This window comes from Echinococcus granulosus (genome assembly GCF_000524195.1).
Source record: "Echinococcus granulosus chromosome Unknown EG_S00053, whole genome shotgun sequence".
Classification (NCBI taxonomy): Eukaryota; Metazoa; Platyhelminthes; class Cestoda; order Cyclophyllidea; family Taeniidae; genus Echinococcus; species Echinococcus granulosus.
This window is the reverse complement of record NW_020170433.1, coordinates 315,911-328,359: the sequence shown is the minus strand read 5'-3', so window position 1 is coordinate 328,359 and position 12,449 is coordinate 315,911.

The following is a 12,449-nucleotide window of genomic DNA, read 5'->3' as shown; positions in this document are numbered from 1 at the left end:
AGTAACGTATTTACCGTGGGAGAAAAGTAAGTGCAAGTCTTTGCATTTTGCCTTGCACAGATGGCTGTAACACTCTTCGCTGTAGGTAAATGTGTAAGGTCTGCACTGTGAGAAATCTGTTTGATATAAATACATAAATATGTAAATGAAACAGTGCAATGAAAACATTTGGAACCCGTGCTCATGACGGCATACCGTGGTGTTTACTGCTGCCTAGATGCACGACCCCCATGATTCATGCGCCTCCCAGAAGTAGGCTGGGGTCAGAATTCTGATGGCCCCATCACAATCTCATCTGGGGAGCTACTGGTGAGCAGTACGCTTAAGTGGCAGAATCTATACTGGGAAGTGCCTTCGTATCAGTAAATTGAAATATCGTTCTAACAAAACTTTAATTTGTCTGATTATCCCTGTTTGTCATCCTGCAGTAAAGTCACTTTGACCTTAAATATTCTTCTTTGCATTTTCTAGCTGTTAATTAAAATATGCGTAATGCTTTGGTAGTTTATCTAACTGTACGTTGGACTGCGCGGGAACGTGAGCCTCCGCAAATCTCCAAAGTTGGGCAGTGTCAAAGTACTACATAAAATTTATCATAAAAAGGTCGAATCAATTCAAATTTGTCTTGATGATCGACATATTTTATTAGTAGGCGAATCTAGATCTCCGTCGATAGATTTAAGGTACTTAAAAGTAAGAAAAACCTCCCTTGGTTGTGCGAAGACGTTTAATCAGAGTCTTTATGAGTTTTCTTAATAATGTATGCTAACAAAGACTTCAGAGGACATCTGTTCCCGAGAACCAAAATAACAGCCTGATTTGCATAATTCGCATTCATGTCTTGTGTGGACGATTATGAATATTGGAACTTGTTAAATGTCAGTTGAACAAGAAATAATGGGACTTTAGCTATTAGTAATGCGTTATAAGCCATGCTTGAAATTGTATGCTATGGAGACAGTTATGTCGGCTGAAAACGACCCGTGGCATCCTATGTCGCTTATCTATCGCGTGTTTTGAACTCTTATTTAGACGAAATGGGAAAATTGAAGAGCCACTTCTGATTATCGAGGGCCCTACACTCTGCTCTGTTATGCAAGCATGCAGTGATATCACCTAGTGCGAAGTCATGAATAACAAAAAATAATGACTGTATTTAGGAAAAATTGCAATCTTCTTCAACCCAAATACTCTTACTTGGGAACACTGTATGATGAGTTAATATTTTTTTTTTTAGGGAATTGGTCTTCATTTAAATCAAGCATCGGGGCGGGGCACATGGAATGCTTATATGTGAAGTATGGGAAGAACAATTGCAACCCATGAGGAAGACTATAAATATTCCTACTTGCAATGAATAGTTGCCTTAAATAAGTCCTTAGAAAAAGATCATGGGGCCAAGTGTGCAGAAGGACTTGCTGACGTAGGCAGGCAAAAGTGGGTGTGGCACCTCAGTTCCGGACTGGAATATCACGGCGCAGCTGGTGGGGCTAAATTACGGGGGAGTAAACGAGGGTCAGCAGGGAAAACGTTCACATTCATTGCGTCAGAATTCTTCCTATACCCCGAACCTTGTGATCCTTCCATTCATCAAATGTTCATTCATTTATCTGCCTTTCAGAGCTTCTGTCTCTGAGCTCCATATCCATTAGTCTATGCGTCATTCCATGGCGGATTTTTCTACCTATCCATGCGTCCACCTATATATTTGCTTGTTCTGTTAAATCACTCACAAATTTATTCATCTGCCCTTCAGTCTATCCATTTATCTTAATAACTTTAAGTGATAGTTCAGTCAGCTTCATATGAACCCCGGACTTGTTAGTTCTTCGAAAGATAAAATTAAAAGTAACTTTGGCTGTCACACAGGCTCTATGTGTTCTCTTTCAACAAAATTATTCTTTTCCTCCTTTACACTATTTCTGATTTTCATTAGAAAGAATAGATACTGCTCATAGTGGTTTGCTGTTACTTTAATGGCTAGTGACCATATCCTTTACTGAGAAAGCATCGTTGTATGGTAAAATGAAATCTGACCTGCAGTATACTAACTGGTCCAACTAAAATTATTGACTTAAAATTTAGTTCAGGTTTTCTTTTTTTCTTATACCAAAAGACGAATCCACTTTATTTAGGAATTATTCAGAGCCTCGGTTTAAGTTCTGAAAGTCAATGAGAAGTCTACTGGGAACATTTTAGCCGATTTAAGCATTTGCGATGCATGGCCATAGAGGATTATAAAGGTAAGTTCACAAGTCACAACAAAGAAGCTGACCCTTTGATAAATTTGTTTAAGGGTGTTTGCACCTTGCAGGATGGAACAGACAATGTAGCACAAACATTTGACGCACTAACGCCTGGAGGTTGCACATCGAACTGACACGTCCTCGGTACGTGATTGTGATTAGACCGACTCCCTCTATCAGAAGCTAATCACGTACAAGCGTGTGTCCTAACAACTTTTGGCCTTCACATCTCGGCGCTAAACGATATTTAAACTAAACAAACAGCAAATGTTGAGTTACATGAATTTACCCATCTCGGAGATTTTAGGGATATTTTACAAGATGCGAGGGATATAAAAACGCCCCCATAAGCGTAAAGAACCACAATTGTTGGCAAAACTGACCTAAGCAACACGTATTTGCCGTGATGATTGAATCAGTCTAAATGCCAAATCAGTGATAGTCGCTGCTTACTACTCGAGTCTTCCATGAGGACAATTTCGGACCGACATCCAATTTGTTTATGTTTTAAAAAGTCATTTGGGGTGTTGTGGCCTAGTTAAGAGATTAGGGTGTGTCTAAAGATAGCCTGAATTTTTGGAATGTATAATATGTAACAGAAAATCTTCATAAAGAGGATTCGGCAGCAACAAATAACTTGGTGGAGGTTCACTGTCTCAATGCCGAAAAAGCAAGGGTTTATCAACTATATGCAGGATGGCAACACTACAATTAAGGGGAACCAGGGATCGACACCTCAGTAGCAAGTGTCGTATTTGAGAACCTAGGTAGGGTTTCAATGAATTCCGCACTTGCTCAAGATTCTTGAATGAATTAACAATAGGATAAAAAAATATTAGCAAACGCGCTCATCACCACGCTCTGCATGTTTGAACGGTGTAATTCGGTTATTCCTCCGAATTCACATCTAATTACGACCGATTTCGATAAGGTGCCCAACTTCAAATTTGTTTGATTGTAAATTAGGTAGAATTGGCGCCTTAGCTCTCTTAATGTTCCAGTGAAAACAGCACTACAAAGAGTCTGCGGAATGATTAACACCGTTGGTGTTGGCTTGCTTAATCGACAAAGATTCGCCTTCAAACTCGATTCAGATATCAGAAGCTGGTAATGCAAGAATGCTCCTTTGCGCGGAAACTATGCTTTTGTAGTGGAAATATTGCTTATAAATTCACCCATTTTTAGCATTTGCTGTTGTACGAAAAGCCTAAAAGTAGTACAGACCAAGGCGGAAGCTAAGCTTTTAGTCCGAGTTAGATGCCCTCCTCCGAATTTTTTGCCTGTCCCCTCATAAATTTTTAATATGTCATGTCAAAAGGCGAGCATTTGCAATGAAGAACAGTGAAAGTGAAATATCGCAGTGATGCCGGTAAATGCTAGACTGAGAACTCGGGTCAGGCGGGAAGTTTGTACATAATGGCCTAACGAGTAAATAATGCACAAGCAAGAACCTTTTGGACGTGCCAGTAAATTAGGTTGAAAACCATTTCCTTCAACGAAGAAAGTGAAAGAAATAAAGCTCAATCAGATTTTCTTGCTTGTAATACAAACGTTCTAATAGGATTCTGCTAGAAAGCCCGCCAATTTATGCAGCAACAAAAACACCTTAATTGCTACCTTGAATTGGCAGGGCAATTGGTTCACATACATTGCATTTTCCACATCTCCCATCCCATCACCACTGCTACATTTTTGAACTTTCGTACCAACCCATTAGCTGATTCAAAAGCGTGCTTTAATTCAATTGGTTGGGTGCTAACGCGGATCAATGTTCCTACAAAAGAGGAATAAATTTTGTAAAAATCTAGAATACACAATTATTTACAAACTTTCGTAGCTCTCCTTTATTAAAGGGAAAGTTATTCTCAATAGCTTAAACTGCCTATTCAGCATTGTTATTAATGTTTTCAAAGACTCTTCGACTTAAATTATCCTGTTTGCTATTTTGTCTACTAAAAATACCGCCAAGAAATTGTTATTCTCTTTTACAGACCTATTCTTGTTTTTTTGCAAAAATATTGTATAAAAGCACTTTTTCAGCGAAGCAACATGCTTGATAACGTGAAATAAGCAAACCAATTGTGATTTTTGCATTTATCCTCCGGACAAAATTGTTCCTTCATTGCCATTTAGAAATTTGCCATTTGTAGACCAACTTTGAAAATGAGTAAATTTATGTCTCTACGTTAAATGAAAAGTTCTATTTTCCGTAATGGCAACTAAAGCTAATTGCCAGATAATCCATTGAAACAGAATAATTGTGGCGCCGTTAAAGTTTCTTTAGGATGAAAGAAGACAGAGTACTAGGGTAGAATATGCACTGTCGACATAGAGTAGGGCTTGGGGCTACCACCATGGCCTGGGGGTACAATGGTGCAACACCCAAGTGGTTCCGATGCCAAAGTTAAAGTTAAACAACCAACCAACTAGAATGAGTCATGGGGGTTAATCAGGGAGCCTGTGAAACATTGAACAAAGGCGTTTTACCTGTTTTGTGGCAAATAAAAAAGCAAGTTTATTTCAAAGTGATCGACGTACTCAACTAAAAAACGCTTCATATGCTTTGATTTTGTACTTTTTCCTCTCCATCTAAATAGGTATCATGTATCATTTACGCATACATGATGTATCAGTTGCAACCATCCACCATAACTGCAAAGGTTTACGGTACCTCCCGTGTTCACTTTGTGTCCACGTGTCCCTATTGCAACACTGTTTCAACTTCTTGTTACCACGATGCTAGAAGTGCACTAATTCCTGCTAAAAATTCTACAGAATGCAAAAATGTCCTTTTTAATATACCCAAAAGTCATTGGACCTTTGAAAACTCCCACTGGACACTGACCAGAACCACTTAATAAAGGGGTTAAGGTAGCGCGTTCAACATACTCGTGACATGATTCTCGGTTTGCTTTTAAGTTTGTGACTTTTGTAAATAATACAGTTTTCATTCATTTCATCTAACAAGCGTTATTTGTTTATTTTACGAAACTGAAAAGTTATCACCAGTCCAGTAGAAGGGTGAGGGTTAGCTTTTAAACAATTTCTGTGCCCATGATTTTGTGTGAAAAATTATCATCAGACGACGCTTTTTTATTAAAAAAGAAATGGTTACTTTATCCATTAGGGGAATTAAAATAAAAATTCACTAAAATCACCACGGAAGGAGGAAGTCTAGTCACCATGTTTGATTTGATGGTGATCACGCCTCCATTTTGCTGTAAAACCGTGAGGGTTTCAACAATTTTCATTCAAATTTAAAGTGGTAATCTAGTGTGTATTTCAATGTCAAGCTGCCAAAAGTCTAATCAAGAACCTACACCCAGGATAATGGAAATCACCGCGGGTACTTCCTAGGCTAAAGCTCTTCGCACATTTGACTAAGTGGTTTTTAATAAGATTAAGAGTCGTGCTAGTAAGGGGTGATTCCTTTAAATTTGAAAAAAGTACCTATTTTAAATTTTAAAAAAAGTTTAGCTAACATAGGCACGTAAAAACTCGAATTACAGAGACAACATGGAAGGCGAAATTCCCCACAATGCTTTTTCCCATCCCACGTTTGAAGTTGGGTATTACTTCAAGCATTCTCTTTATGATTGTATATACTCGTGTCGTTAATATTAACTTATTTTTAGAATTCGGATTCCTGTTTTTAGCCTTAATTTGAGATGCTTGCTGCAGCTTCTTCAATTAAGTTGCCCTATGCATTAAGATTGGCAACTGTACATGCAATAGAAATTGTAATACGTAAAGCAGTAAAACGAGACCCGTGAATGTTAACTCTAGCTGGTGCCGACGTCGAAGTTGAGTTTTTGGGTAGAGCGCTAGCGAAAAGAGGACGAAGTGGACTATCGAGCATTCTTTTGTGGTGGATGAAATGAATTTAACTTACCTCATAGCCTATCAATGGTAAACAGAATTGGCCTTACTACCTTGCTTACTGACAGGGGAGTGGCTAAAATGGATCGCAAATTACTGTGAGTGGTAAACATGCCTATCTCACATGACCCACCTAAATTAACAATGAAAATGGCAATCAAAACTTGATTTTGACATGATATTTTCCAATCACTTGTCGCCTTTCATATGCAGCGGCTAAAGTACTGCTACGCATGGAAGCAGTTCAGATGGCGGAAACGAACGTTCCGTTAAAAAGGGTTGACACGCTGAGGTCATTTGTAAGTTGAATTAACTTGTGGAAAAGTTTTATGGGGACCTGATTAAGCAGACTTTGATAAATGGATGAATAAATTAGTCAAGTCAGTATGGGTGTGTTCGATGAATGAATAAAAGGGCAAGAAAAAATAAGCAGATGACTTAGTGATTAGAGCCTGATGGTGCGAACTGCCAGTGTTTACAGGCGAAAAGTGGATCCGAGCATTTTCATCGTTACATGGGCACCTCCTAGCATACCAGCGATCACTCAGCTCGTCACATCTGCCAGAGATGGCAAGGCCACACCTGATCATGCTCACTCACGTATTTAACTCTACGCATGCCTTCAAAGTTCTAAACTAATGCTGCTACTCAGTATGGTCTCCTCTTGGGCTGTCGATACTTCCAGACCTTGCATTACTGTCCTATGCTCACAAAACCAGAGTTTAGATCTCACCTCCCATGGTGGATTCATCCGGCTTTTGCTGATCATTTGATTCGTGATCGTGCCAAAAGCCGCCAATCGTTTGATACATGTTATTCATGACGTGATATATACAATGTTTAGGTCAGATGTAAGTTCTGGGATCCCGTCACTGGATGCCATCGTAAATTTTGGAATAGTGATTCAGAGGTCAGCGGTTTCTAATCGGAATGCGGTGATTTCCGCCATGCGCCTGTTCCTCAAACTCGCAACTGCTCTTCGCACAGTCCAGAAATAAGCAGTCAGCATAATGAAAGTTCCCGCTGACTTGTGGGGGTCCTTTACAGCGTACAACGCTCACCTTTATGTGCACAAAAGGTATGCCAAATGGACACCAAAATGTGGTGATGTCGCACTGAACATTGCATTAATTTTATAATAACTTGTGACCATCTGTTGAATCACCATTTGAGTATTAAAGGAATAAAACTACCGCCTAAATTTTTTTTACACTGATAGCTTGAATTTATAAGAAACAGGAAATACGATGCAAATCTATTTGGATTTAGAGGGCTTATTAATTTTTAGGAGATAATAATCTTTTAGAATAAAACGAAAGAAACTCATAATCGGAAAACGAACAAATTTAACAAGTTTTAGATTCACATTGCTTTGGGGAATCCGCAAGTGGCGATAATTAAGGATTATAAGGCAAATTTCCTATGAAGCAGATACTATGGATATGGAAAAGGGACCAATTCAAGGCATTTTCATGTTTATGAAAGCCATTTCCTAAAATATGGAGTTTCTATGTTAATGAAAGAGGACTGAATTTAATGGCTTCATCTTGACAGCACCAAGCACCATTGGAATTCGCTTCCCTAACTAGCAACAGGTGCGTACTTTAACAGAAATTGCTTACAGTTTTGTGAATATTATATTAAAATTTAGGATTACTTGAGGTTCCCGTTGTTTGCTACTTAATACCCATAAAGTAATGCGATTTAGGCTGCACGTTTTGATTCCGGGTTTATCCGCCAAGATCGTCAACCTCTGACCTTTTGACTTTGCACGGGGGTGAGCATGCCAAGTTTCGTGTTCAGTGCAGAAAAAGTAGATAACAAAAGTGTTATCAACCGATTTTATGAAAAATTAGCATATTACAGGTATTCTTTTCATTAAGACGAATAAATTTTCATGAAAATGGCCGCATTTTTGCTTCTTCTTGAAGCCCTAATGATGATACCCCCTTTCCAAGTAGTCAATACAGTGGCATGCTAGACTAGCGGGCCACCACGGCGTCCTGGGTGTGCCACGCGCCGGAAACGTCACTTGGGGGGAATGTAGAACAAAACACACTGCGTGGGTTGGTGACGGTGACTCAGCCTCCGGACTTGGGGCCCCCGTTGGTCTGCATTTGACGCGCACAGCACACCACTATGCGCGTGTTAGTCTACCTCAGCGACAGACATTTACCCTATCGGTCACTTTTCAGCCCAACTGAACATCGCAGATGGATTGAGCAACAGCGCACTTCATGGGAGGTAGTCCTTTTCCTGGGGAGTGACAGGGGTAACTGCGTCAAGTGAATGTGATGTTAGTGACAGTCTCCCTACTTGTTATTTATGTGAACCCATTAGAATTGGCCCTTTTAGACGTTGGCTTAAGTCTTTGCATTCCTACAAACATTATTTCGACCAATTCGAAGGCATTTGTGACGTGCATCTATTCAGCGTAGGAAGTAGGTGAGTGTCCCCAAAATGTACGCTTATGACGCCGATAGAAACGCTATGAACGGTGGTCCAACACATTGGCGACCGATTGATGAATGGATGCAGTAGTGAACAGGATGTTTAGTACAATGGGACCATTTGGGGCGAAAACGTCGTGTGTAGGGTCAGTCCTTGTTAGAACCTGAAATTAACTTGCCACTCAATTTAGCACTGCAGCCAACGCATTACCAGACAAACATACCTCTTTTTTATTTCCATAGTCGTCAAAATTCCTGCCTAAAAAAGCCTTTTATTTTATCAAGGACTGTAAAAGCTACCGCCGCTCATCCCTGGATGAGATTGCATTAATTTGTCTCCATAAATGTAAGAAAAGCTTAACTTCAAAATACTTTTGTTTATGCGCCAGATCACTTTTAAAAGACTTTAGGTGATGTTAAATGGCAAATGATTGGCACATTTAACTACTGCACCAGCCTAATAATTTTGCTTTTTATTCCGGCTTGACTTCAGGCAATGCGGCACCCATCCCACGTACAAACCGATGTGAGCATTCTTTGTTCATTGCTTAAAGGGTGAGTAGTTATAAGTGCTGATGTCTTGAGGCCTCAGAAAAGGAATAAATCGTATTTCCAATGTGCTTCTGTGAACGAAAAATTTCAAAGTTCTGATCCAGCAGGCTTCATTTCTACTCATCCAACTCTGCATGCATGGTAAGCGCTCCTCACTGCTGAAATTTGCACGTCTGGACGCATGCAAGACAAGATAATAAACGCTCTAAACAAAAAAACAATCAGCACTCACCAGTTTCGTAATTGTGAAACGACAAAAGGTGAAAACCAGGATATACGATGCCAACGTTCATTTGCTAGCTTGTTTAGCGGAGCGGAGTTGTGATAAACAAACATCCCGACAGCTGGATGTAGGAAAAAGCGTCACGCCTTCATCTGTGGATCAAACTATGGACGCGTGCAGGGCCAGACTATAAGCTTGCAAAATCATTTTAATAACACACAACTAGCCCAGTCATGCATATTTCTACAGGCTTTGGTTAAACATTTTATTTTGAATCCAGTTTACGCAACTGAAAAATAACTGGATGATGGCCAGAGAGCCATGTATGTACTTGCTATGGAGAAGAAATTGCCCAATTGACTGGCAAAATGAGCTGGTCTCCATGGATGCTATGCTTTAGGAGCAGCCTTGGAATGTCAAAGGGCGTTCATTAAAAGGGCTTGGTGTAGCGTTCCATCATGTATGCGCACTTTTAAAGTACTCTTAGCAAATACCATCAACGCATTCAGTCCACTTTACCTATTTGCCATTTTCCGAGGTTATTTACTCCACCTTCAAGGTTTGAATGCTATGTAACAGTCTTTTACGCAGCAAGAATTCAGTTAAGTTCCACGCCTTCTGACCACAACTTAATCTTTTCAAACGGGAATTTGATGAAATTTTTAAACAATCAAATGCAGGGATCTGTAGCTAATCTTGGCATTTGAGTGTCGAAATTCAGCATCCCATCCTACTAAGACAAACAATGCCTGGTGTTTTGCAGTAGGAATCAGTGTATTTGTGCATTTCTTTAGTAAATTTAGAAAGAGATTGATGTTTGTAATTACACACTCAACTTCTCATTCTCCATAGTTTTGGTCTCCTGTGATTGTTGCCACAACGTACTAGCCGTATTCCTAGCCTCCAGGCCTTATGTCCGCCAATCGCGAATCGCCGGGTTCATTATGACTTCAAGAAAGGCTCGAGGATCTACAAGAAGACTATTTAGCGCGACTTTTACAGCTTTTAGAGTAACCCCATTGGCTAACTGATTGTCAAAGGCCTGACGTTTAATTGGTTTGTCAGATTATTGGTCAGTTTGCTGTCGTTCTGACATTAAATGAAAACGTTGGATCAAACAGGTATTTTTAAGTTTACTTATTTACTTATTTGTTTACAGAAAACTCTCTGTGTCTTAAGGCAATCGGACAAGTGCGACATAACCATCAGTCTTAAATTAAGGGAAATCTGGACTAAACTAAACCACGTTTGGACCAATAATTTGCTATTCTATTATGCCTTATATATTTCAAGAAGTAAAGAAGAGGGAAGAAGATGATAAGAAATGACTAGTTGTTTTTTAGGTAGCTAGATAAAAATCCTACCAAATTCGATATACGTCCCATTCACGAATGTGACCGTGCTGTTGCAAAATAAACGACACTTTCTGTCTTCCTATCCGTGGAGGCCTGTGTTTGTGCTACTTGCGCTGCGTATAAAAATATACCGTGGATTTTTGCTCATTCCTCGGCGTAGCAACGAACAATGCGCGGCCATTGTCGTCCATTCGGCCAGTAGCAATCAGGGAGTGTCAAGTGATTTGAAATTCAGTTATTTTTACTATTAGAAATCGCTTTTTTTACAAAAGCAAAAGAAGCTTCCCCATTGCTGTCTGTGCATCGTCTAGTATTTCCATAATAGCGAGGCAATGTCGGATGTTCCAAGAATCACCTCAAGTTCCAATTAATGCATTCGAGGGTTTTAATTTGAGAAAGATTATAACGATAAAATTTTTCAGTCATTCACTTCTGAACGGCATAAAAGTTTTGCTTAAATACACAGACTGTCCTGTGAACAGCTTTCCCAATCCTTGGAGTGATCATTTTTCTTCTTTTTTGATCAAATTGAGGAAAAAATAAAATGGAAAGTGGTGCGACTTTTTTTCCTAAAAAGGCAGTATTGGTGGTTATCCCCTCCTTGGGTCATGAAAGCCGAAATTGTTTTAAGTGCGTTTTAGTCGTGTTTTTTACAAGTACGGCAACGCTGCATTTTATCTGTGCGTACATAAAGAATTAGAGTTTGGCTTATTCTCTAAAACGAATGCCCTTTTTATAGTTTGGTAGCACTGCCAATAACACATCCACCAAAAGCCGTCTTACTGGCAATCGGGGCACTTATATGTCTGAACTTCCCACATCCTGATACGTCGGATCACTTTATTTTCCCCTTTATGCAGTGTATAGTGTAGCGTCCCGAGACCTCTTTGAAGACGAAAGAAGGCACAATACTCGGACAGAATATATATATTTAGCACAGAAAAGATGTTTGAGCTACTGGCATGGCCCGAAAGCCAGCTCACCCAGCAAGGTACAAGAAGGTAACTTCAAAAGTTCAAAAGTGGCGCCTCACCAGTACCGAGGGATAAACAACCATCGTATTACATAGCCTCCCTCCTCTTTTGGGCGTCGGCCCCGGCGCTTCCGCAGGTCAACCCCCCGTGTCAGCCATTACAACGTAGTCGGTGTCGTAAAGAAACATCTGCGATCCTACCGTGCCAGTTGCCAAATTAGCGTGCAACTGAGGAAGTAATTGACCTCAACGTCACTGATCCCTCTTGGCTGTTTAACTGAATCTGGAGTTTCGTCTGGTTTAGAAACTTGATTCAGGACGGGGAATTGAGCTGGCCATCATGCGTGTCCATAGGTGGATGTAGGAACACTGGCCTAAAAGTAGATTTGTGTAAGGAAGGACGGGATTTAATACAGGTCCATGGGAGACGGTAGGGAAAGTCTGTAACGAAAGTTCCAGATGGTTCACGGCCAGCGTCGCTTCAGTTGCTAATAGCTTTTCTGCAGAACACGGGACTGGGATAGATATCGGAGGTAGACGTCAACTTCAACCCTTCTATTAGGGGTCATCACTATTCTCCCATCCGTAGCAATATGTACTTCTTCCACTCCACTGAGGTTTATCACGCAGAAGTGAGGTGTCCTTTAGGATCAGGTTCGCTTTCCGCTGCCACCAATGTAGCGTCCCGAGGCTTCCCTGAAGTCGAAAGAAGGCACAATACTCGGGCAGAATATGTTAAAGCACAGAGAAGGTGTTTGGGCTACTGGCATG